The following is a 27,001-nucleotide window of genomic DNA, read 5'->3' on the forward strand; positions in this document are numbered from 1 at the left end:
CTAGGGTTTTACCAAGTATTGCATTATCTTGTAGCTTTGAGATTTTGATTTTGGGATCATTTACTTTTAGTAAGACATTATAGTTTACATGTAAGAGACTGTATTTGGCTAGTTTGAACATAAAACAAATACAATATTTTGGCTGGATATGGTTGGCTTAAATGCTAAAGCATTAAAACCCTGTAAATATCCAACTAAAGTCACATCATACAAATCTATCACTACCCTATGCCCTTCTTCAAAAATTCAAGAAAATGTCATATTACTCATTACCAATCTATGCATTCTTCCCTCCAACACTCACCATACATTCAAACCATTGATCTTTTAAACACCACATTTCACAAATCTTATGCAAAATATCCTTCATGACTTCAGGCGAAAAAACTCATCCATTATACTCATTATCATTGACATCAAAGCTTTTAACCTCATTTCTCACAACATACTTATACTTAAAATACTCAATACCTCTTTAAGAAACAATGCTAACTTCTTGCTAGGAAACTATATTTCAAGTTGATAATGCCATATATAAATATATAGAAACATCACATCCAGGAACTGTAATTTCCTGAAATTAATTTTCACATCCTCTCTCCAATTCATCTTTTTGTTTTTTTGTTTGCTTTTGATCTGCATCTACATGACCTTCCCACACCTCCACAAAACATACACTTCTTCACATGCAGATGAGATTACATTCATATCCTCCCACCATCATCTAGAACCTAGCTCCGAAACAACACAATACCTGCTCAGTCCTCCATTTCCCTTCTTACCACAAACACAAGAGAAGGTTAAATACAATCGACCATAACATTCTATACATGTCATCTGCTAAAAATAACAGCTAAATTTCACTCAAATCACTCTTAAGTAAAAGGATACGTTAGATAATGTAGCTCTACACAGTCCTGAAACAAAAATGATCATAGTTGGGACATCCTATATCATTAATTTTTACAATTAGGTTGATCTGAGTTAAACAACAACATAAGAGGTGGTATCAAAAAGTTCCTGGACTAGTTCTGTAGTATGCCAACAGATGGCAGCACATGGTTGCAGTCGCAGTGAGAGCTAGCAGTGACCTTCATTAGCAAATGTGCTGAGGGTCATCACAGGGTTTACTTCACAAGTTTTGAAATTTTGTGTTTTTTTGTGATTACCTGTATGTTGTAGTCTGCAATTTTGTCATGGACAGGAACAAAGTGCCAGTGCAAACTTTTGTGTTAAACTTGAGAGGTCTGCTACAGAGACACTGAACAATGAGGTAATGGGTCGTACACAATGTTTCAAGTGGCATGGGCTCTTCAAAAATGGAAGAATGTCCCTCGAAGACAATGAACAATCTGGAAAACCTGCCACAAGTGTCACAACTGGAAATGTGGGATTCTGCATCAAGAATTCATTCCCCAGGGCCAGAGTACCAATCAAGACTTCTACAGCGATATTTTGGAGAGTTTGAGAGAGGATATTCAGCTGAAGTGATGGTATCTAAGGAGAGCAAAGAATTAGATTCTTCACTGAGCATTCCTCACTCATTAATTTCTTGCCCCAAACAACGTGATATCACTTCTGAACCTACCCTATACACCAAATTTAGCACTTGCAGGCTTCCATCTCTTCCCCAAGATGAAAATGCAGCTCAAAGGTCACCGTTTAAACACCATTGTCAAGATCCAGAGTGAATTGCAGTAGGTCATTTGATTCAGTTATGGAAAACAACTTCTTGGCCACATTCTAAAAGTGACAGGAAAACTGGGTCTGGTGCATTGCTGTACAAGGTGACTATTTCAAAGGAGATGATATTAAAACTTACGGCTGTGTGGTAAGTAGCTTGTTTACCAACCACATGGTTCTGGGATCAGTCCCATTGCGTGACACCTTGGGCAAGTGTCTTCTACTATAGCCTCGGGTCAACCAAAGCCTTGTGAGTGGATTTGGTAGACGGAAACTGAAAGAAGCCCATCATATATATGTATATATATATGTGTGTGTATATAGGCACAGGAGTGGCTGTGTGATAAGTAGCTTGCTAACCAACCACATGGTTCCGGGTTCAGTCCCACTGCATGGCATCTTGGGCAAGTGTCTTCTGCTATAGCCCCGGGCCGACCAATGCCTTATGAGTGGATTTGGTAGACGGAAACTGAAAGAAGCCCGTCGTATATATGTATATATATATATATGTATGTGTGTGTGTGTTTATGTGTCTGTGTCCCCCTAGCATTGCTTGACAACCGATGCTGGTGTGTTTACGTCCCCGTAACTTAGCGGTTCGGCAAAAGAGACTGATAGAATAAGTACTGGGCTTACAAAGAATAAGTCCCGGGGTCAATTTGCTCGACTAAAGGCTGTGCTCCAGCATGGCCACAGTCAAATGACTGAAACAAGTAAAAAAGTAAAAAGAGTAAAGAGTATATGTTTGTGTTTGTCCCCCCCCCCGCCAACATCGCTTGACAACCGATGGTGGTGTGTTTATGTCACCATAACTTAGTGGTTCAGCAAAAGAGACCGATAGAATAAGTGCTAGGCTTACAAAGAATAAGTCCTGGGGTCGATTTGCTCAACTAAAAGCGATGCTCCAGCAAGTAAAAAGAGTAAAAATAGGTTATTTTTATTAAGCATAACTAGTCCTGGAACATTTTTTGATAGCATCTCGTAAACGTACAACAACAAATAGAAAAAAAAAAGAATTACATACATGTAACAATACAAAATTTACAGGACATATAGAAGAGACTAAAGAAACCAAAATACTGTCCAAATATACAGAGAGAATTCTCATATACCAAATATGGCCAATAGTAACCAGGACAACAGTAGTGTGCAAACAAGACATTAATTCTATCAGACATTAGAATAGCCCTGTCTGGACTCCTAATTGCTCCACAATAAACTACAAAGTACGTAAATTGTGTATTATGCATCATCAGAAGTTGCACACAAACCACACCCATAGATCATTATTTATGCATCATTGTCTTGTCATTTTACATCCACCTTTCATGCTAGTGTGAGTTGGCTGGGTTCTCACAACTGAAATCATTTCATATTGAGAACTACTTCCCTCATAGACAAGTTAGAGGATCATACATTTTTCTTTTGGATTGGTTTTTTTTTTTTAAGGCTGGATGCCTTTCTTATTATCAACCACCTTACACTCAAGGCAACATAATTAAGGAAGAGATAGCAGAGAATGCTATGACAGAAGAAGGTCCAAGATGGATGGGGAAAAAGAGCAAAAGTATGATTGTAGAGACAAAGTGAACGAAGAGAGAGTATGTATGATGACTGGTACTGCAGAAAGGGTGAAAGTAAAGTTTATTGCATACAGCAGGACTTATACATAGATTTTGTGATCAGCAAGAGAAGTATAGTGATGAGGATAGTGGTAATGAGGAAGTTGAATGTGAGTGGATCCCACACCACTTGTCATTATATGAATAGAACAAGTGATAGGAAGATGAGAGGACGTCAAAGATATGTGTGTGTGTGTAAGGGTGTGGGTGTGCATGTGTGAAAGAGAGATGATAAAGGAAGCTAATGAAGTTCAAAAGATAATCATTTATTCCTTTATCATCTTTCTTTCATATTACTGATCTATTCTCAGCCAATACTTTGTTCTGAAACATGCGTATATCAAGTTCTGCATTGAGTTATTGGTCTTGCAATATCTAAGCATTACATATATATGTATATGTATATATATATATATATATATATATATATAAAATATAGCATTAGAGTATATAAATATAGATATGGCTTGTCTATGGGGTTACACTGGTTTTCACATCCATAAAGTACTTAACTTTACTGCATTCCTTCAGACCCTAAGCCTATGGTCTCTTTAGCAAGTGATCTCTCTAGAAAATGGAGGAGGAAAAGACTTTGTTACTCTTTCAACAACAGGGGATTGTCTCTCTTTGATCACTACTCATAATTAACTTTTACTGACCCTGTTATCGTGTGGATCCTAGGATGTCATTAGGAATTTCCTGAAGTGCAAGCAAGGTCTGAAGACTTCTGTCCTGGAGTTAAGTTGTTCCCCAGATTGAGGGAGTCCTTTAATATACTTGTCCGTTCAGCTATGCAACTTGCAATGCATGGACCCATTTATGTAGGGGCCAAAATTTTCTAGGATCTTCCATGATATTATGTGTGGAGTTCTGTCATCCTTCAGTCGCCAAACATGGCTGGCTAAGTACATAACATATCTCCTTATATATATATATATATATATGTATATATATATATATATATTATATATATATATATATATATATCATCATTGTTTAATGTCTGCTTTACATGCTAGCCTGATTTGGATGATTTGACTGAGGACTGGCAAGCCAGGAGGCTGCACCAGGCCCCAATCTGATCTGGCAAGGTTTCTGCAGCTGGAAGCCCTTCCTAATGCCAACCACTCTAAGAATGTTGTGGGTGCTTTTTACATGTCACCAGTATGGGTGCCAACCAGGCAGCATCTTCCTATTACTTGTCCATTCATATAATGACAGGTGGTATGGGATCCACTCACATTATATACACACAGACACACACATTGTACAATCTGTTTTTCACTCTGAGGGAGAAGCCCTTTGTTTCTAACAGAGATAATAGATATCTGAACATTTTCTAACCCATTCTTACACCAGCTGCTATGCTTTTGGAACTTCTCTGCCATCACTACCATTACTAATTAGACCACCCAGATAGCAAAAGCTGTCAACTATTTCTGGGCATTCTTAGTTATTACTGAGCTATCTTAGTTATTACTGTCCTTGTTCACCTGCTGCATATGAAGTCTATCTTTTCTGTTAGCCTGTCTGTGATCTTACTGCAGCTACTGTGTATCCATGATTTGTAGTGGGTACACCATATGGAATTTCTACTTGTGTTTTTTTTCTGCATATTGAGCATGGTCATTTCTCTGGTGGTAGCATGGTCCTAACTTTATTCCAGCTGGTTAATACTTTAATGTGTGCTAAATTAACATTGATGCCTCTTAACTCTAAAATTTGTTTCTACATCTGGAACTTCTTCAAGTATACTACCGATTCAGCTTATGCATTGCTGAATGCATTACTGACTCTTGGCTTGCTGACTGCACTTCTGTACATAGCTTGCACAGCTCTTACAACCATTCATATTATCCTAGCTTCCTCAGAAACCACCATTCCATAGTGCATTGAAACTTGTTAAAGGTCTTTTTTAGGTTGGCAACTGCCAGTTATAGAGGGTTATTCCTGGCTAAGTAATTCTGCATTTACTTTAATAGGAAAATAGCATCAGTAGGTACAAAATTAACTGCACTTCATCTTGGTTAATTATCAATTATCAACTGATAACTTCCACAGCCTAGTTCAACAGTTAGATACCTCTGTAATTAACTCTCTCTCCAATGCATCTCCTTTGCTTCTGTAGCAGCCAGCATTGATACTGTTACTCAGGCCATTCGGATGGCTTCTTCCTAAACTCCTGACTAAATATGTAGGTGGTTAGTTTGTGGCCTTCTTCATCAGACATCATAAGCATCTCAGCAGTTATTTCTGGTGGTGCTGATACTTTCTCTGTCTTGACTTCTTTAATCTCTCTATCTGCCATACCACAGGAAACTTGAATAACTCGTCCCTCTGTACAGTATACATGGGGATATGGTTATGAAACATGGAATAAAGAGGTTGGGGGGGCCAAGGTTCTTTGAGTTCTATGATGTAAACAACTAAAACATTTGCAATATCAACTGCAGGAAATTGGCAAGTCACCTGATTACCTACCAATTAGGTGAACACAAGCTGCATGAAAGTTTCCTTCATCAGAAAAAGAGATAGATAGATGGTTGTGAATATCAAGTCTTTCCTTGATGGAGGGTGTACAACCCAATTTAGACTAGTGGTTAGCAACACCAGAATAAGAAGTAAGAACTAGACAGACTCTGAGATAAAGACAATTTTGAAAAGGAAAATATATAAGGCCCTCTTTTTCCTCTACATTCTTTGTATTCAGCAACTTCTCATAATAACTCTTCTACACTCTTACTCCAGTATTGGTAGGAGTTGCTGCACCACTACTATTTCTGCTTTGTAGTCTTGAATACCTCATGCCTCTGAACTCCATGCATTAGAATATTGACTAACTTCTTTCTTTAGGTTTCGCACCTAGCTAAATATACTTGATGTCAAGCTTTTCTTGCTGCTTCCTTTTTTCCAGTCTTCTTTCTTAACCCTATGGTTCTTATCTACAGAGCTGTTTCAGCATCAAGTCCATTGGGACCTTGCTTCAGCCACAGATCAGTTAAGTTGCCATTGGCGAGCTGGCAGAAACGTTAGCACACTGGCGAAATGCTTAGCAGTATTTCGTCTGTCTTTACATTCTGAGTTCAAATTCTGCTGAGGTCAACTTTGCCTTTCGTCCTTTCGGGATCGATAAATTAAGTACCAGTTGTGTACTGGAGTCGACCTAATAGACAGGTCCCGTCCCCTAAAATTTTGGGCCTTGTGCCTAGAATAGAAAAGAATATGTTACCACACACAAACTCTTAATTGTCTTCTAAGCTATAACTTTCTACCTCCTCCTCTATCTCATCAACCAATACCGATCCAAACCTATTACTAACTGAAGGTTCCTACAACTTATATATTTTCCTTCTCAAAATTGTCTTTATCTCAGAGTCTGTCTAGTTCTTACTTCTTATTCTGGTGTTGCTAACCACTAGTCTATATTGGGTTGTACACCCTCCATCAAGGAAAGACTTGATATTCACAATCTCTTTTTCTTATTTCTTGATTGCCCACAAGGGGCTAAACATAGAGGGGACAAACAAGGACAGACAAAGGGATTAAGTTGATTAGATCGACCCCAGTGCATAACTGGTACTTAATTTATTGACCCTGAAAGGATGAAAGGCAAAGTCGACCTCGGCAGAATTTGAACTCAGAACATAGCGGCAGACGAAATACCACCAAGTATTTCGCCCGGCATGCTAACATTGCTAGTTCGCCACCTTCATCCATCTATCTCTTTTTCTGATGAAGAAAACTTTCATGCAGCTTCTGTGTACACCTAATTGGTAGGTAATCAGGTGACTTGCCAATTTCCTGCAGTTGATATTGCAAATGTTTTAGTTGTTTACATCATAGAACTCAAAGAACCTTGGCCCCCAACCTCTTTATTCCATGTTTCATAACCATATCCCCATGTATGCCTGATAAGCCCTTGTAATGTTGTCCAATATGTTTGTTAAAGTCACTGGCCCATGTTAATGAGATCATTGTCACTTGTCTCAGATATAATCTGAAGGCATGTGGCTAAGAGGTTAGGGTATCTAGCACAGAACTGTAATGTTATGAGTTCAAAAACCGGTGTATTATGTCCATGAGCAAGACACTTAATTTCACATTGCTCCAGTCCACACAGAGCCAGCCTTATCACATTCTGTGTAAAGCTGAATCTCTTTGAGAACTGCTCTAAAGGTATGTGTGTTTGTGGAGTGCTCAACCACTTGCATGTTAACTTCATAACCAGGCTGTTCTGTTGATCAGATCAACTGGAACCCTTGTCATCATAACTGACAAAGTGCCAGAATCTGCAGAATGGTTTTGTTAAAGCCGACATTCTGTTCAGCTTGCAGTCCTGAGTATGGTGCATATGCTGAGATAAATATCACTGTCATCTTAGCTTAAACTTATATTGGCTAAAAATATATATGTCTGGGATGCTTTGATTAATAAAAGAGACACAATGGCCAGTAAAAATATATATTATGAATGTGTGTAAGAATGGGACAACTGAGGATAGATGTATGGAGACATGAGGCCTCAAAATGCATTTCTTAAGTGAAGCTAATGAGATGGCAATGGTTTTCAATGGAACATATTTTGAAAGGCTTATCAGAATTAGTGATGGTAGAAGTCGGGCAGGTAGATGCATTGTGGATGAGATGGGGGTGGGAGGAAGCAAAAGAATCAAATTGATAAAAATTTGAATGGATGTACATTAAAGAAGAATAAATCAAAGAGGGTAACACAGTGAATAAAGATTTCATTGAAACTTACAGTAGAAACTATGAACAAATAAGGTTTATAAGTAGATGTATGTTAAATAGACAGAGATGGAGACAGAAATAAAGAAAAATCTTTAGCAGAGAAATGTTTAACCAACATTTAAAACAGAGACTAGTTGTATAATAGACAGTGGATTGTTAAGAAGCAGAGAAAATAGCAAAAGATAATTAAAAAAAAAGCTGAAAGACATATTTTTATGCTTTAACAGCAACTGAATGTTAAAATGTTAAAATGTTAAAATGACCAAGAATGAAAGAGGGGAAAAAGGCAGATGGTAGGGTAGTGAAGAGGTGTAAATCATTTTCATCTTCTTGAATGCAAGAGGAATATTTCTAATATCACAGAACCATAAAGAATTAAGTGAATGAAAGTTTGAGTAGGTGAGTGTTAAACAGGAATAAACCAAAGTTTATATGTAAGTATACATTAAATTTGAAAGACAGAAAGAAAGATTTTATGAGAACTCTTAGTAGAGAATAAGAATAAACTAAGTTTATACATAGAGCTAAAGATAAAGGCCATCTGGACATGCAAAAGATTGAATTGTCATTTTCATTTACGATGGAGAAAAGATAGTACAAAGAGCATTCTAGAAGTTTGCGGAGTTTTTCAGTATAGTCATTTATTAATTTCTAAGTATAAAACTCTTTTAAAATAGGATCTTCTGACTTCATTGCATTTGTTGTAGTACTCCAGTTACTTTGTGAGGGCCCTATAGAATGCCTCTAAAGTGTAGATATCTAGGGCCCTTCTTACAGCTTCCATCATCATCAAAACGACTGCCCCTTGAGGTTTTCCTTCAGCATGGGGAACGACCAAAAGTCAAAGGACATAAGTCTGGACTGTAGGGAGGGTAGTTGGTTACCAGAAGCTTGTCAATGGTAACCAACTAAAAGCTGGCGAGATGGCAGAAACGTTAGCATGCCGGGTGAAATGCTTAGCGGTATTTCGTCTGCCGTTACGTTCTGAGTTCAAATTCTGCCGAGGTTGACTTTGGCCTTTCATCCTTTCGGGGTCGATTAAATAAGTACCAGTTATGCACTGGGGTTGATATAATAGACTTAATCCATTTGTCTGTCCTTGTTTGTCCTCTCTGTGTTTAGCCCCTTGTGGATAGTAAAGAAATAGGTATTTCGTTATCTTTTTTTCTTCACAAATGTAAATAAACCCAATCTGTATCTTAAACGAGGGACATATTCATACAGCACAGAATGTTGTTTACGTCAATGGAGGTAATCGATTGGTTAAAATTGCCGAAATGCTTGAAATTTCAGACGAAATATCTTACAAACTATAAAATTTTCTCAATAAAGCCAAGAGAAAATGATGTTTTATAAACGCATTCTACCAGTATATGAAGTTTAAAACTTTTTAGTTACCTAGAAATTATGTTACAAAGTGCCGTTCAAAAGGAAAAGATCCTATATATGCATACACACACACATATATATATATATGTATATATATATATATATATATTATATATATATATATATATATATATATACTTGGAGAACAGAAAAGAAACGAAACGACACGAGGTCGCTCAGTCATGCATTAAATTAATAAATAAAATATATGCATACATACATATATGTACGTACCTACATCTACATGTATATATACATGCATATATAAATATATATATATGTGAGTACAGGACACCACAAATAGACGTAGAACTCAACGAGAAGCGAAAACGTAAAAACAAACATGGAAACGGACTTTTTTTAACAACGACAAAACAGAGTAGAAGACAAACAATACAAGGAAAATTCCCCTTCATCAGCTGTCCCTAGTTCGACTATATGCGTGTTTCGAGGGTAAGGACAGAACACGATGCGTCGAACTAGCCCTTCCTGCGAAAGAATTAAATAAAATTCCTTTGCAGAGGGGTAAAAACAAGGAAAGAAAAAAATGTGACAAAAACAGGGCGTAAAAACATTACAAATAAAAAAAAATACAAATACAAAAAAATAGTACAAGTAAAGAATAAAAACAGGACAAGGAAACAAACATTGAGGGCTTTTTTTTTGGCCTAGACGATGGAAAAATTCAAGAGCGCAGGAAAAAAGCATGTTCACTCGTAGGAGGCCGCCAGCGAAAGGAAGTGGTCGACTCGGCTGTGTGAGAGATGAGGAGGAGTAAGAGAGAGAGAGATAGAGAGGAAAGGAAACCAGAAAGGGTGAAAAATAAAGAGAGAGACAGGCAAAGAGGAAGACAGATAGGAAGGTAGGGAAGGTCAAGCAAAGGGTTACAGAGTTTCATGTCATAATTATATATAAAAACTTACTTAGAGAACAGAAAAGAAACGAAACGACGCGAGGGCGCTCAGTCATGCAATAAATTAATAAATAAAATATACGCATACATACATACATATATGTACGCATCCATCGTCTAGGCCAAAAAAAGGCCCTCAATGTTTGTTTCCTTGTCCTGTTTTTATTCTTTACTTGTACTGTATTTATATATGCATGTTTATATACATGTAGATGTAGGTACGTACATATATGTATGTATGTATGCATATATTTTATTTATTAATTTATATATATATATATATATATATATATATAAATATATATACATATACATCTATATATGGGGAGTTGCAGTATGGTAAATGTTTGAGACATAGACCTAATAAACGTTTTAGGGATGCTGTCAAAAGCAACCTTAAGGCTCTTAATGTGAAAGCTGAAGACCGGGAGCATACGACGCAAGATCGATCGATTTGGAAACAAATGATCTACAATAGATATAAAGCATTTAAAGCTCAAAGAATTGAACAATCTATCTTGAAACAAGCACTTTGCACATAGGACTTAACAACAATCCCAGACACTTAACTGCTTAAAAATATTTGTAAAGTCTACAGTAGAGTTTGTCAAGAGCAGGATTTGCTAGTCATATAAGATCTCATTTATTAATTGAAGAGATGGCCCTCTTCTGTAAAGAAGTGGCAATCATCATCATCATATATGTATATATATATATATATATATATACATACATATATATATATATTATATATATATATATAATATATATATATATATAATATATACACACACATATATATACATACATTATATATACACACATATATAAATATATATATATATATACTTATATATAAACATATATATATGCATATATATTTACATATATATATATATATTGCAATAAGGGTTATAGCTATTTCTTCTACTAAAAAGGGAGATCTCAGTAAAAAAACAGCATTTGGAAGGCAGAGACACAACAGGTAAGAGAGAATGAATTGACTGCAATCTATCATACATTTTTTTAGTTATCTACGGACGTACGTTTCGAAATCAAGTTTTTAGGAAAGCATAAGAATTAAATATTAAATATTAAATAATTCTATCTTACCGAAACTTCTTTTCTCTTCAGCGTAGAATACTATAATCATAAATGATTATATATTGAATTTTGAGATACCAGAAGGCACCAACTCAACTCAGTATCAGAGCGAGCTAGAATCCGCAACTGGTATCACCGAATTCAATTTGTGAATGAAACGATTGTGTCAACATCCCCTTCCCACCCGCGTGTAGCCAAAACAAGATGCTGTGGTCATCTACTGAGATAAATAATCGTTTCATTCACAAATTGAATTCGGTGATACCAGTTGCGGATTCTAGCTCGCTCTGATACTGAGTTGAGTTGGTGCCTTCTGGTATCTCAAAATTCAATATATAATCATTTATGATTATAGTATTCTACGCTGAAGAGAAAAGAAGTTTCGGTAAGATAGAATTATTTAATTTAATATTTAATTCTTATGCTTTCCTAAAAACTTGATTTCGAAACGTACGTCCGTAGATAACTAAAAAATGTATGATAGATTGCAGTCAATTCATTCTCTCTTACCTGTTTGTGTCTGCCTTCCAAATGCTGTTTTTACTGAGATCTCCCTTTTTAGTAGAAGAAATAGCTATAACCCTTTGACTGCTATTTCTAAATTCGGTATGTGGTAAGGCAATTCGTTGCTAAACCCTTATTGCTTAGTATTACTTAAATTTTCCTCGAATGAGGCTTTTACATGCCGAAGACTACTTGGTGTAATTGATAATTTTTCCAAATTAATTAATTTCACCCTTCATTATTACGGATAACCATATTTTATCTCAGTAGATGACCACAGCATCTTGTTTTGGCTACACGCGGGTGGGAAGGGGATGTTGACACAATCGTTTCATTCACAAATTGAATTCGGTGATACCAGTTGCGGATTCTAGCTCGCTCTGATACTGAGTTGAGTTGGTGCCTTCTGGTATCTCAAAATTCAATATATAATCATTTATGATTATAGTATTCTACGCTGAAGAGAAAAGAAGTTTCGGTAAGATAGAATTATTTAATATTTAATATTTAATTCTTATGCTTTCCTAAAAACTTGATTTCGAAACGTACGTCCGTAGATAACTAAAAAAATGTATGATAGATTGCAGTCAATTCATTCTCTTACCTGTTTGTGTCTGCCTTCCAAATGCTGTTTTTACTGAGATCTCCCTTTTTAGTAGAAGAAATAGCTATAACCCTTTGACTGCTATTTCTAAATTCGGTATGTGGTAAGGCAATTCGTTGCTAAACCCTTATTGCTTAGTATTACTTAAATTTTCCTCGAATGAGGCTTTTACATGCCGAAGACTACTTGGTGTAATTGATAATTTTTCCAAATTATTAATTAATTTCACCCTTCATTATTACGGATAACCATATTTTATCTCAGTAGATGACCACACAGCATCTTGTTTTGGCTACACGCGGGTGGAAAGGGGATGTTGACACAATCGTTTCATTCACAAATTGAATTCGGTGATACCAGTTGCGGATTCTAGCTCGCTCTGATACTGAGTTGAGTTGGTGCCTTCTGGTATCTCAAAATTCAATATATAATCATTTATGATTATAGTATTCTACGCTGAAGAGAAAAGAAGTTTCGGTAAGATAGAATTATTTAATATTTAATATTTAATTCTTATGCTTTCCTAAAAACTTGATTTCGAAACGTACGTCCGTAGATAACTAAAAAAATGTATGATAGATTGCAGTCAATTCATTCTCTCTTACCTGTTTGTGTCTGCCTTCCAAATGCTGTTTTTACTGAGATCTCCCTTTTTAGTAGAAGAAATAGCTATAACCCTTTGACTGCTATTTCTAAATTCGGTATGTGGTAAGGCAATTCGTTGCTAAACCCTTATTGCTTAGTATATATATATATATATATATATACACTCACACATACACACACACACCACACACACACACACACCACACACACACACATATATATATATATCTATATATATATATGTATGTATGTATACATACATATATCTTTAGTTAAATATATTCAATGAGAATATTATATACTGAATTTATATTGAGTGCGCTATTGTATTAAAGTATTTATGTATTTAATATGAGCGATTATATATATTTTATATAATATATTATTATTAATATCAGGAAACCAATATTAGAAAATTCTTCAGAATGATATATACATGTGTAAAATAACAGTTGTATTAAAATTATAAATATATATAAATATATGTAAATATGTATATGTATAAATATATAATAATAAATATGATAGTTTAAAAGTTTCGGATTACACTGTTTGTCAAGCAGTAAGATAGGGGACAAACACAGACTCAAAGACACACACACACATAGATATACATATAAAATCCACTCACATGGCTTTGGTCAGCCTGAGGCTATAGCAGAAGACACCCGCCCAAGGTACCACACAGTTAGACTGAACCCAGAACCATGTGGTTAAAAAGAGAGTGGGAGGGAGAGAGAGAAACAGACAGAAAGACAGAGGTTTGCTTAATCAGAACTGACATGGAGTTACACAACAACAAACAAAAATAAGAAACCCTTTTCATGGCCACTTGATCTCAGCAAACATCCACAAACTGAATAATTATCTATTGTTGTCTAATTTAAAATCACATGTAAAATACCTTATCTTTTAAATTAACAAAACAAATGTTTCCTCTGTTACAAGAATAGATAACAAAATGGAAATCAGAGCCAATGGAAAATAAAAAAAAATTCAAATATGTCCTCATTGTGAACCTCAGCTTTGACCCTAAACCTAACCCTAATCCTAATTTAACTAAGAGCAACTCCTTATGTAAGTAAATTTTAACTCTTTTATATCTATGAAAAATCTTCTTTGTTACAAGAATAGATACTAGAATGAAAACCTTGGGTCAGTGGAAGGTACAAATGAGTCAACTATTGACTTTATTACCATTGAGAAACATACTTTGACTCAAAAATGATATCTTATCAAGTCCAAACTTTTATATTAGATTTATGAGAATTCCTACTGAGAGTTTAAACTAAATTATTTTAATGCTCATGTTACGTGCAATAATATTCTTTACAACAATCAAATTACAAGATTAGGGACAGATGTGTATGGAGAAGAACACTGATATCTGTTGCAATTTTTGATAACAAAACTTTTATTCTTTTTGTACACAAAAAACAAATACTGTTCTTATTACAAATGGAAAAATATCAAGAGAGTTTGGCTGTTATTGTTCTTGGTGTAATTGTAACAGCAATCTAAAAGTTAGCTGCTGGTTGTTGTGTTGCTGTGGCTGGTCATTCATTGTGCCTGTTGTCAGCTTGGGTCAGTATCTGTCTGCATCTTTGTAATGTTTGTCTGCCATCTTGTCTCTGCTACCTCTCAATGCTCTCTCCAAGCCTTCTGTCAAAAGTCAAGGTGTGTTAAATTTATACTAATGGTTAGGCTCAGAAGGAAGTGCACCAAACAATGAAATCATTGCTGGAACCTATTCCATACAAAGTTGTGATTGATCAGATTTTGTTGATCATGTGAGTAATATTCTAGCAAATTGTGACATCAGGTGTAGTGATCTGACTGCTGAACATTCCCGCTACAGATGTAAGACTTTGCTGTACACTTTGTGTGACACTATTCACAGGTACACCAATAATTTATAATTATTTCTTACTGCTAGATCTGTAACTTGCATTCTAAATAGAGTTGTAGGATTGTCTGGGATAATTTCTGTAGGCTGGGAATCATAGGTAATTGCTTACAAGCAGTCATTTCATATTTCATCGAAGTGATGAATCAACAGAAATGTTAGAGTGTAGATAAACAGCCATTATGTATATATGTATATATGGATGGATTTGGGTGGGTAGGTAGGCGGGTATGTATGATCTTCTCTCTCTTTTCAATTTAGAGTAAATTTTGAGCAACCACCCACTTGGTAGCAAGGTTGCGAAGGAAAGCATCTTTTGTTCATCATCCTTTAAGTTTTAAGAAGGTCTTGCAAACTTTTATAGTCCCAAATATCATGATCATTTGTATAGTATGAATTAAGGATTTACATTCTGTATTCTGTTGCTCTAATAATAATAGGTCTGAAACCGAAAGTTTATCTTAAGTACTGGATTTGCAAATTCCTTATAAATGGTCCATAGATGTCCTCTTTCTCTTGTATTTTTCAAACTACATTGGTGTCCAGAGGGCAGCTGATTTCTATAACAGAACATATCTTTTCCTTGTGGTCCTACACAAGAATATCTGGTCAGTTGTGTTTTAACTTGGTAGTTGTTGTAATTTTTAAGTGCCACCTATATTTTTTTTGACCCATCAATCTCAATATAGTCAACTTTGTCTTATGTTTGTATGTATGTATGCATGTATGTCATTGCTCAATTTTATAAAAAAATTTCTTGCCAACTGATTTCTAACCTAGATCCAAGGCTTCCTCATTGGAATTTCACCAATGACGGCAGGGTATTTTTGCATGTATGTGTGTATGTATGTATGAAGTCAGTACATGTGTAGATTTGTGTTTATTCTCATGCATATGTGTGCGTGTGTGTGTGTGTGAATGTATGTATGTATGTATGTATGTATGTATGTATGTATGTATGTATGTATGTATGTGTGTATGTGTGCATGTCTGTTCTGTATAGAAATATACAACACTATTATGAAAGAAAACTGAAGGTTATATCACTTCTTATAATATTAAATAAGTATTTATACATATATATGTGTGTGAGTGTATGTATGTATGTATGTATGTATGTATGTATGTATGTATGTATGTGCCTGTGAGTGTATTTGTGTAAATAAATTTATATTTCCCCTCATCTTCACGTGAGTAACAGCCAGTGTTCATTGCTGGCAGTCAACCATATAACTAAGTTTGGGATGGTTGTTGCTTGATAAATATATGGTTTATTATTTTGCTTAGAAACAGGTGAAAATTGGTGAATGGAAGAGCACCCATGTAGAAAACCTGCTTCAATGAATTCCGTCTGCTCTTAGCAAGACGGAAAAGTAGACATTAAAATGATCACACACACACACACACACATATATAAAACAAAATAAACATTAAATGATGTTGATGATGATGATGATAACTGGCACTTGGTTGCTTACGACAATGAGGGCTCCAGTTGATCCAGTCAACAGAACAGCCTGTTCATGAAATTAACATTCAAGTGGCTGAGCACTCCACAGACATGTGTACCCTTAATGTAGTTCTCAGGGAGATTCAGCATGACACAGAGTGTGACAAGGCTGGCCCTTTGAAATACAAGTACTACTCATTTTTGCCAGCTGAGTAGACTGGAGCAACTTGAAATAAAGTGTCTTGCTCGAGGACACAGCATGTCACCAGGAATTGAACTCATGGCCTTACAATCATGAGCTGATTACTCCTAACCACTAAACCATGCACTTAGTGGTTATATGATGAAGGCTGGAGGGTATATCAAGCTGAAACGTTGTGTTAACAACAAACAAGATGAGGACAAATATCCGTCAAATGTAAATAATGTAAATAATTGGGCAAACGTCTTCTACTATAGCTTTGGGCCAACAAAAGCCTTGTGAGTGGATTTGGCAGACAGAAACTGAAAGAAGAACGTTGTATGTGTGTGTATATATATATATATATATATATATATATATAAATGTATGTGTGTATATGTTTGTGTGTCTGTGTTTGTCCCCCCAACATCGCTTGACAACCTATGCTGGTGTGTTTATGTCCCTGTAACTTAGCAGTTCAGCAAAAGAACAGACAGAATAAGTACTAGGCTTACAAAGAATAAGTCCTGGGGTCGATTTGCTCGACTAAAGCTGGTGCTTCAGCATGGCCACAGTCAAATGACTGAAACAAGTAAAAGAGTAAAAGAGAGTATATATATATATATATATATATGTATATAATTTTTAAGTAATTTATTTTTAAGAGGTGGATGTGACAGAAACTCCTGAATATACAATGTTTCGATTGTGGAGCATATAAAAAGCAAAAATCTTTGTAAGAGTCAAAGAATTTTAATATTTCTTTAGTGGTTACAGCTGTTTTATAATGTACTCCAAGTTCCATTATTGATTATATATAATACATACATACATACACACATACATGCATACATATATGAGTATATATATTTCTGCATCAAAGTTAATGAGTAGATTATGAAACATAAATTCTTAGCTTCTCACATCTCGTTTGGTTGGCTCATTGGTTAGAGCATTGGGTTTACAATTATGAAGTTGTGAGTTCGAAACCTGGACCACACTGTGTTCATTATGTTCTTGAGCAAGGCACTTTATTTCACACTGCTTCAGTTCACTCAACCATGGAAATGAATTGCAATGTCACTGGTAGCAAGCTGTATTAGCCTTTGCTGTTGTCTTGGACAACATTGGTGGCACAGAGAAGGGAGCCTGGTATACATGGGCAACTGCTAGTCTTCCACAAACAACCTTGCCTAGACTTGTACCTTAGAAAGGAACTTTCTAGGTGCAATCCCATGGTCATTCACGACCAAAAGAATTCTTTACTCCCCTTTACCTTTTTGCAAGAACATTTGATGCATACACATCCTGTAACATAACTACTATGCCACTTTCCTTAAAACTATGATATGGAATATATTACAGTTCTCCATTTGAATCATTCGCAAAAATACCATTCCCTCTCTTCTTGACCATGTTTTTACATTATACAAATTTTTTTCTGAATTTCTGCTTTGCCATGTTAAGCTAAATTGCTTTGTGTTTATATTTCTTTTTTTTTTTATAAAATATGACATGTCAGGTTTTAAGTCCATAGAGGCATGAAATCAAAACTAATAGCTTACAGTTGTAGTAAAGCTAATGTTTTATAGACATGGAGATCATGCCAAACCATTGTATGATAAGAAGTTTTCTGTTTTGTATAGAAATATTCAACACTGTTATGAAAGAAAACTGAAGGTTATATCACTCTTCTTATAACATTGTATAAGTATTTATATCATTTAAACACACTCAAAGGTATGTGAGTGTGTGGGCATGAGTGCTTGTAAATGTGTATGACTGCCTTTTTTTTCATTTGACGGCCAAGATAAAAAGCAACATCCGTGAGAAAGTTTGTCAAAATACACCCCCATCCTCTCTCTCTCTCTCCTTCTCTCTCTCCTTCTCTCTCACTTCTACTCTCCTTCTATCTCACTCTCTCCCCCTCTCTCTCTCATGCACACATCCGCACACACATACACGCACACTTACACAACACAGAAGATCTTGCAAACATTTGTACATACAAATGCAGCTTTATACATCATGTCCCAATTTTTTTATTAATTGTTGGTCTGCTATTGTTGTGTATTTATTTAGCTACACTAAAACTTATAACACTTGGTACTATAATAAAGGTTTTTAAAAACAGTGGCTTAGCTGCAGTAGTTTGGCAAAAGGCCAGTGAATTTGAAGAACTGTTAAGGTGTTTAAAAAATGCCTTGTGGTACATACTTATATCACGAAGCCTAACAACATAGCAACTAATGAGCAGGTAGGTAGAAAAAAAGTGGATTAAGGGACAGTTTTAATCTGTGAAGCTGTACTATCTGATATAAAAAAAAATAATTATAATATGCTGAAACTCTGTAGCATTATAGCTTGATTATAGAAATGTTTGAATTCATATCCTGCTCATGATTACTGGAAATCATTGCATTTGGCAAAAATGCCTATTGCCCTGCTTTGCAACTCCACACAAAGAGCTGGTCAATGACCCTCGTGTTTGTAATTAAAAGCAAAATGATAATCTGATTTTATCAATTTTTTCAACTGACTAAGGAAACAGTATGTCTCTGCTGCTGTGTATTTTGGCACTAACTCTGTAATCATTTCTTTTACAAAAAAAAAATTCAAATCATTGGTGTGTGTGTGTGTTTGTGTGTGTGTGTGTGTGTGTGTGTGTGTGTGTGTGTGTGTTCAAATGCCTGCATGTAGCAGTTGATGTGTGCTTGTTCAAGTGGTGTGTGCATGTGTGTGTTAGTGCATATGTATTAGTGTGTGTGTGTGTGTGTGTGTGTGTGTTTGTGTGACTCAATAGTGTGCAGGTGTAACAAAATTTTTATTTATTTTTTGTCATTGGTCAGTAAGTGTTATTTCCTATTTGCTTCTATCTAGAAATCAAAGGAAATGACTACTATTCCCTTCAAACTTTGCTTTTGTGACCTTGACATCAATGTTTTGAAACTGACCTATTTTCATTACATTTCAGACAGATTCAGTGCTGAGTTGCTGAAGCAGAAATATCATTATAGCAAATATTCTGCTCAATATCACAGATTTGTTTGTCACTTGTTTGACCATAACCACTTGAGCTTGCCCCTTAGTGGCTGACAATATCTGCAATTCTGATCATGAGTAGGAGTAGTGAGGGAGCATTGTAGCTATGTGTTGAGAGATTCTTTGTGGTTTGAATAAATGTAACAGAAGCAAAGTTTGAAAGAAATATTAACCATTTTTCAAACTTTCTAGGTGTAAGCAAATCAGAAATAAAAGTAGCTACCCAAGGACAAAAATCATGCTACACAGTGTTATGTATAACAACATACATTAATCCTTTCTACTATAGGCACAAGCCCTGAAATTTGCAGGGGAGGGGTTAAGTCGATTACATCGACCCCAGTACTCAACTGGTACTTAATTTATCGATCCCCAAAAGATGAAAAGTAAAGTTGACCTCGGCAGAATTTGAACTCAGAGCATAGCGACAGGCAAAATACTGCTAAGCATTCCACCCAGCGTGCCAACAATTCTGCTAGCTCACTGACTTATATAACAGCATACATCAATGTAATCCTTAATTTCTTTCTTAATTTATCGATCCCAAAAAGATGTAAAGTAAAGTTGACCTCGGCAGAATTTGAACTCAGAGCATTGCGACAGGCAAAATACTGCTAGCATTCCACCCAGCGTGCCAACAATTCTGCCAGCTCACTGACTATAATGTAATCCTTAATTTCTTTGTTATTGATGACAGCCTGAGAATCAAAACTGTAAGTATTAACAATGCAGAGAATCAGCTTGACTTGATAACATAAAAGACTCAGGAAATCTGTTAAATTGATCTCAGTACTTGTTAGTACTTTATTTCATTGAACCCAGAAGGATAAAAATCAAAGAGTTGTCCTCAGAAGTATTTGAACTCAGAATTCTAGAACAAATACTGCAATGCAAAAAGCAGTGTTCTTATTCTTTTATATTTATTCTTTTACTTGTTTCTGTCATTTGACTCCGGTCATACTGGGGCATAGCCATGAATTTTTAGTTGAATGAATCGACTCCAGTACTTATTTTTTTAAAGCTGGTACCGCTAAATTACAGGGATGCAAACATACTAACACCAGTTGTCAAGTGGTGGTGGTAGGGGGTACAAACACAGACACAAAGATGCACACACATAGATATACATACATATATATATATGATGGGCTTCTTTCAGTTTCCATCTACCAAATCCACTCACAAGGCTTTGCTCAGCCTGAGGGTATAGTAGAAGATACTTGCCCAAGGTGCCATGAAGTGGGACTGAACTTGGAACCATGTGGTTGGGAAGCAAGCTTCTTACCACACAGCCATGCCTTACTTGAGAATTGATGAAAACTGCTTTCCAAACTGAAAAAAAAGAGAGAAAATACCTAAAAATCCCCTTACATTAATGGTTTCCTTACCTCTCCTATTCCATTCAAAGACTACAATAAATATATAATATATAGGTACTCTTTACAAGGAATAACCAAAGTGTATTATGACAGACTTTAACTCGCTGCTTTCTTCTTACAACAAAACAATAATATGCAATGCATTTGAATTACTTGTACCAACCAATATTTGGGAGACCTCAAGGCAGCGAACTAGTGGAATCGTTAGCACACTGGGCAAAATACTTGGTGGTATTTTGTCCATCTCTATGTTCTGAGTTTCAATTTCACCAAAGTCAACTTTGGCTTTCATTCTTTCAGGGTAGATAAAATAAGTACCAATTGTGTACTGGGAGGGGGGGATCTACTCAATCTATCCCTTCCCCAAAATTGCTGGCCTTGTGCCAAAACTTGAAACCAATATTTGGGAATACCTAACTGGATATAGAGGAAATATACTCCTTTAATATTAAAACCTGTGAAATCCTGACATAAATTGCAAGCTTCCACAGCAAGAAATATTAACATATTCTATTTCAGCCAAGATAACCTTTGGTTAGTTTATCTTATTACACTGACATCTACTAAATAACAGCAGCAAAAACAAATATATAAACTAAGTACTTAACACGGGAAGGAACAACATTAATCATCATTGTTGCTGCTGCCTCTGCCACTGCCACCACCATTGTCATTTTTACATCCGCTTTTCCATGTTTGCATGGGTCAGACAGAATTCATCGAGGCAGATTTTCCTGCCCCAACCCTCACCAGTTTCCAAGCCAAGCAGCATTTTCCAATGACAAAACATGTTTACATAGAAGATTGGAAATGGGGGACACTGCTTGAATGGCAGTGGCACTCATAATTATTACAAGATGTCAGGACTAGGTGAGACAGAGACATCCACATCCATGAACACTGGAGACATGTGGCTTTGTGGTTAGGGTGTTGGATTCATGATCATAAGATTATGGTTTCGATTCCTGGACTGGGCGATGTGTTATGTTCTTGAGTAAAACACTTCATTTTACGTTGCTCCAGCCCACTCAGCTGGCTAAAGTAAGTAATCCTGTGATGGACTGGCAACCCATCCAGGTGGGGAATTTATACTCCTTGGAAACTGGGAAACTGGCCCTTATGAGTCATCATGACTTGAGAAAGTAACTTTACCTTTTTACTTTTTTTACACCCATGCACACACCTAAACACACACACAGACACGCACACACACACACTTGCACAAACAAGTACACACATATATAAAATGGATATCTTTCAGTTTCCATCTACCAAATCTACTCACAATGATTTGGTTGACCCAGTGCTCTAGCCAAAGATACTTGTCCAAAGAGTCACACAGTGGGGTTAAACTCAAAACTAGGCAGTTTGAAAACAAACTTCTTAAATACAGCAATGCTCACACTTATATTAATAAAATTCCTAATTTATTTGCAGTTTTCTAACAATGTATCCCAGCAAAGACTGACGAAAAAAACATTCTATAAATCAATAAAAGTGTATGTATTGTTTGTTATGTTTCACATATACAGCAATCTAATATTGGTTTCACATTTTGGCACAATGCCAGCAATTTTGAGGCAGGGTAAATCGATTACATCAACTCCAGTGCTCAGCAAAAATGCTTAGCGGTATTTCGTCTGCCGTTATGTTCTGAGTTCAAATTCCGTTGAGGTCGACTTTGCCTTTCATCCTTTCAGGGTTGATTAAATAAGTACCAGTTATGCACTAGGGTCGATATAATTGGACTTAATCCGTTTGTCTGTCCTTGTTTGTCTCCTCTGTGTTTAGCCCCTTGTGGGTAGTAAAGAAATAAGTATTTATTTTATCAACCCTGTGAGGATAAAAGGCACCTTGACCTTGGTGGAATTTGAATTCAGAATGAAAGGATGGATGAAATGCCACTAAGCATTTTGCTTGGTTAGCTAATGATTCTATCAGCTTCCTGCCTTACTGGAAGCTAAAATTGATCTCAAATTTTGACACAAGACCAGCAGTTTTGGGGAAGTAGGTAAGCCAGTTACATCAACTCCAGTGGTCAACTGGTACTTATTTTATCAACCCCGAGAGGATGAAAGGCAAAGTTGACCTCAGTGGCACATTTGAACTCAGAACATAAAGATGGATGAAATGCTGCTAAGGATTTTACCTGGTGTGCTAATGACTCTGCCTGCTTGCCACCTTACTGAAAGCTAACACTGATAAGTGTACCCTCTCTTGAACTTACAGCTATAACACTGTATCGCATTTTGAAGGCTATAAATTTGCAATCCATGACCAGAAGATAGCTACAAAATATCTCTTAAAGACGGCAAAACATTTAAACCACTAAGATATGTCAGAAAATATAGACTTTGCCAGAAATCTGCGTTAGATGCTAGACACGATCAGCAACTTCCTCAAAATATCACCGAGTTGCTACAATTTATTGTTTGTTCCTTCTCGAGCCATGTCTGGCTCATAAGGGCCGGTTTCCCGGTTTCCTTGGTGTATAGGTTCCCACCTGGATGGGACGCCGGTCCATCGCAGGTGAGCTGCAAGATGCAGGAGGAAAGAATGAGAGAAAGTTGTGGCGAAAGAGTCAGCAGAAGTTTGCCATTACCTTCTGCCGGAGCCACGTGGAGCTTAGGTGTTTTGCTCATAAACACACACATCGCCCGGTCTGAGATTCGAACCCATGATCCTTCGACCGTGAGTCTGCTGCTCTAACCACTAGGCCATGTGCCTCCACCTACAATTTGATGAGGTATGATGTTCTTTGCAAAGCAAGATCCAATGATATCCATAAAAAAAGGCTCTCCCGAGACAAATATAGAAAATACTTCTGATATTTATGTTTCAATATAAGAAATATCAGATGAACATTTCCATCAAAATTACTGCCAAATATAAACATAACAATAGGCCTGGTATAATTTTTATGCTGCTTGTCCAACTATTTTTAACTAGCTGATGTATTTCTTTCAAAATCAGTGAGAAAGAGAACATATATATACAACTAATTTGAAATTCATAACTTCTCTACTCAGGTTATTAATTTACATTTATATACATTCAAACTTATGGTTATTGGTGGGTCATTTAGTTAGTAGTCAGGGTGTTGAACTTATGACTATAACATTGTGGTTTCAATTCCTGGACCAGGTGATGTGTTCTTGAGCAAGACACTTAATTTCACATTACTCCATTCCACTCAGCTGGCAAAAATGTGTAATGCTGTGATGGACTAGCATCCTCTCCGGGTGGGGAGTATATATGCCATGGAAACCTGGAAACTGGCCCTTATGAGCAGGTATGGCTTGGGAAGGAACTTTACTTTTTCCTATTTAGCTATGTTATTAACTCAATAGCTCTCAATCTTTTTTTAATCAAGAGGTGTGCTGGAAATTAAATAAAAAAATTAATGGTGCACTTTACACAGGAATAAAGAAACTATATTTCTAAAGTTTAAAAAAACTGAGAAAAAAATTATAAGAAATCTATTGCTTTCTTGTTTTATTAATCATATATGTGTGTGCAACAAAATCATGAATAACATGCTTTTTAAGCCCCTCATATAGCACCGCCACTACCATCACCACCACCACCACCACCATCATCACCACCACCACCATCACCACCACCACAACCATGACCATGACCACGACCACCAACACCACCACCACCACCACCATCACTGCCGCCGCTACCACCACTGCCGCCGCCTCCACCACTACTGCTGCCACCACCACCACCACCACCATCAGTTTTATGCCCACTTTTTCATGCTAGAATAGGCTGGATAGAATTTTGCTTCTAAGTAATGTAATATTTCCCCATGATCAGACATGTTTTCCATGGAAAATTGGGAATGAAGGACACAGCTTGCATGATGATGACACCTGTTTACAACTACCGTGTGAAGTTAAGACAAGGAGACATAACACACAAACTCACACACATACATATGTACAGACACTCACATACACATATACACATATACTAGGGTAAGGAAAAAAACTCTTGTTTCTATAGTTTATTAAAACAAAAGCAAGAGTTGAACAATTACATTATTTTTCAACATAGCCTCCTTGCTTTTTAGTGCACTTCTTCCAGTGATCCGCAAGCTTACTTATTCCATCAGAGAAAGTTTGTGGCTGGTCATGCAACCATTTGTTAACCATTTCCTGTGCTTCTTCATCTGTAGCAAACTGACAAGCTCGTAAAGGATGTTTGAGTAGTCCAAAGAGGTAATAGTGAAAAGAAGCAAGACATGGATTGTATGCAGGGCATTCCAGCAATTCTATACCCAATTTTTCAATGGTTTCAATGGTATGGGCAGCCATATGTGGGCATCCATTTTCATGCCACAATAACACTTGTTTTAACAATTGACATCAGCTTTTGGCGCAAATTGGTGTTTTCAGTTTGTTAGCCAGCATTTTTCTATAGTCTACACTGATGACTGTATACCCTTTTCCAGGTAATGTTCCAATATAGGCCATTTTGCATCCCCCAAAACAGTTAGCACCACTGAATCTTCAGATCAGTGGTGGAGGTTGATGGGCATCCTACTCTCTCTTCATGCATCATGCTTGTCCAACTATTAAATTTCTCGATTCACTCATACACACTTCTACATGGTAGACCACTGTTCCTGAATTGTGTTGAAAGGCTGCAATGAATTTCAGCTCCTGACTCACTTTCAGACCAATAAAATCACTTATCTCTGTTCTTCCTTGTTGCACGCTGCTAGCTGAGTAACCATGTTTACCCTGTAGTACAAGGAAGAAAACTGGAGAAACCAAGATCTATTTTTAACTTTACCCTCACTATCTACTAATAAAGATTTAGCCAACCAATATGTTGAATATTACAATTGTGTCCTACAACGTGCTGGATATAAATACTCAATTGAACATATCCCCATGTAGGATATTCCTCTCTCCACTAAACCCAGAACAGAAACCAGTTCCGTATTCCCATATAATGAACGTAAAATCCTCCCTATCCTACCCTTCCAATACCTGTTCAATTTTTAAAATAGCAGATAACCTAACAAACAACCCCACCAAGCTGAACACACCAAGTTGCCACAGGAGAAGGCATCACAGCATGTAGCATCCTAGATGAAGAGCCTATCACCACAGAACAGGAAAATTGTCATACCATCAGGTTTTTTACTGTCCCCTCAGTCTGGTTTGACCTGGGAAAGGAAGCCTGCAGCATCTAGGCCATGCTTTATGATTTTGTTAAGGGTGGCATGGTATGGAAGGTAACCATGGAAGGATTATGCAGCAGCATTCAAGAGGTTTATAGATCTGGAGGTCAAGCCTCAGGAAAACGCTGATGCACACAGTCACTAACAAACCGAGTGCCAGTCAAGTGATGGCACCGCATTGAGCCAAGCTCCACTGTGAGGCTCGGAGGCTGAGCAGAAACATGCCAGATGGTGCTGGTCAGGTTGGCTGGCCTAGGCATGGCTGTGTAGTCAAGTTTTCTTTGCAACTACATGGTTTTGAGATCAATCCCATCAGAAGGAATCTTGGATAAGTGTCTTCTATTGTAACCTTTGGCTGAGCAATATCTTTTGAGGATATTTGGCAGATAGTGATTATATAAAGCCTATTATATACATGTGTATACATATTATGTGGTGTGGGAGTATATGCAAGTGTGTGTGTAGTATGTACATACACTGTACATACAGTAGAAGAAACTTGTCCAAAGTGCTACGCGGTGGGACTTAATTTGGAACTGTGTGGTTAGGAAGCAAACTTCTTACTATGTGACCAGTCTATCCCTACATGAATAAATATTCAATATTCATGATTGCATTTTTAGGCCAATAATTTCTCATGAATGGCCAGCCTGTTGGGAAAGAGAACATT

The sequence above is a fragment of the Octopus sinensis genome, linkage group LG5 (genome assembly GCF_006345805.1).
Source record: "Octopus sinensis linkage group LG5, ASM634580v1, whole genome shotgun sequence".
Taxonomy (NCBI): domain Eukaryota; kingdom Metazoa; phylum Mollusca; class Cephalopoda; order Octopoda; family Octopodidae; genus Octopus; species Octopus sinensis.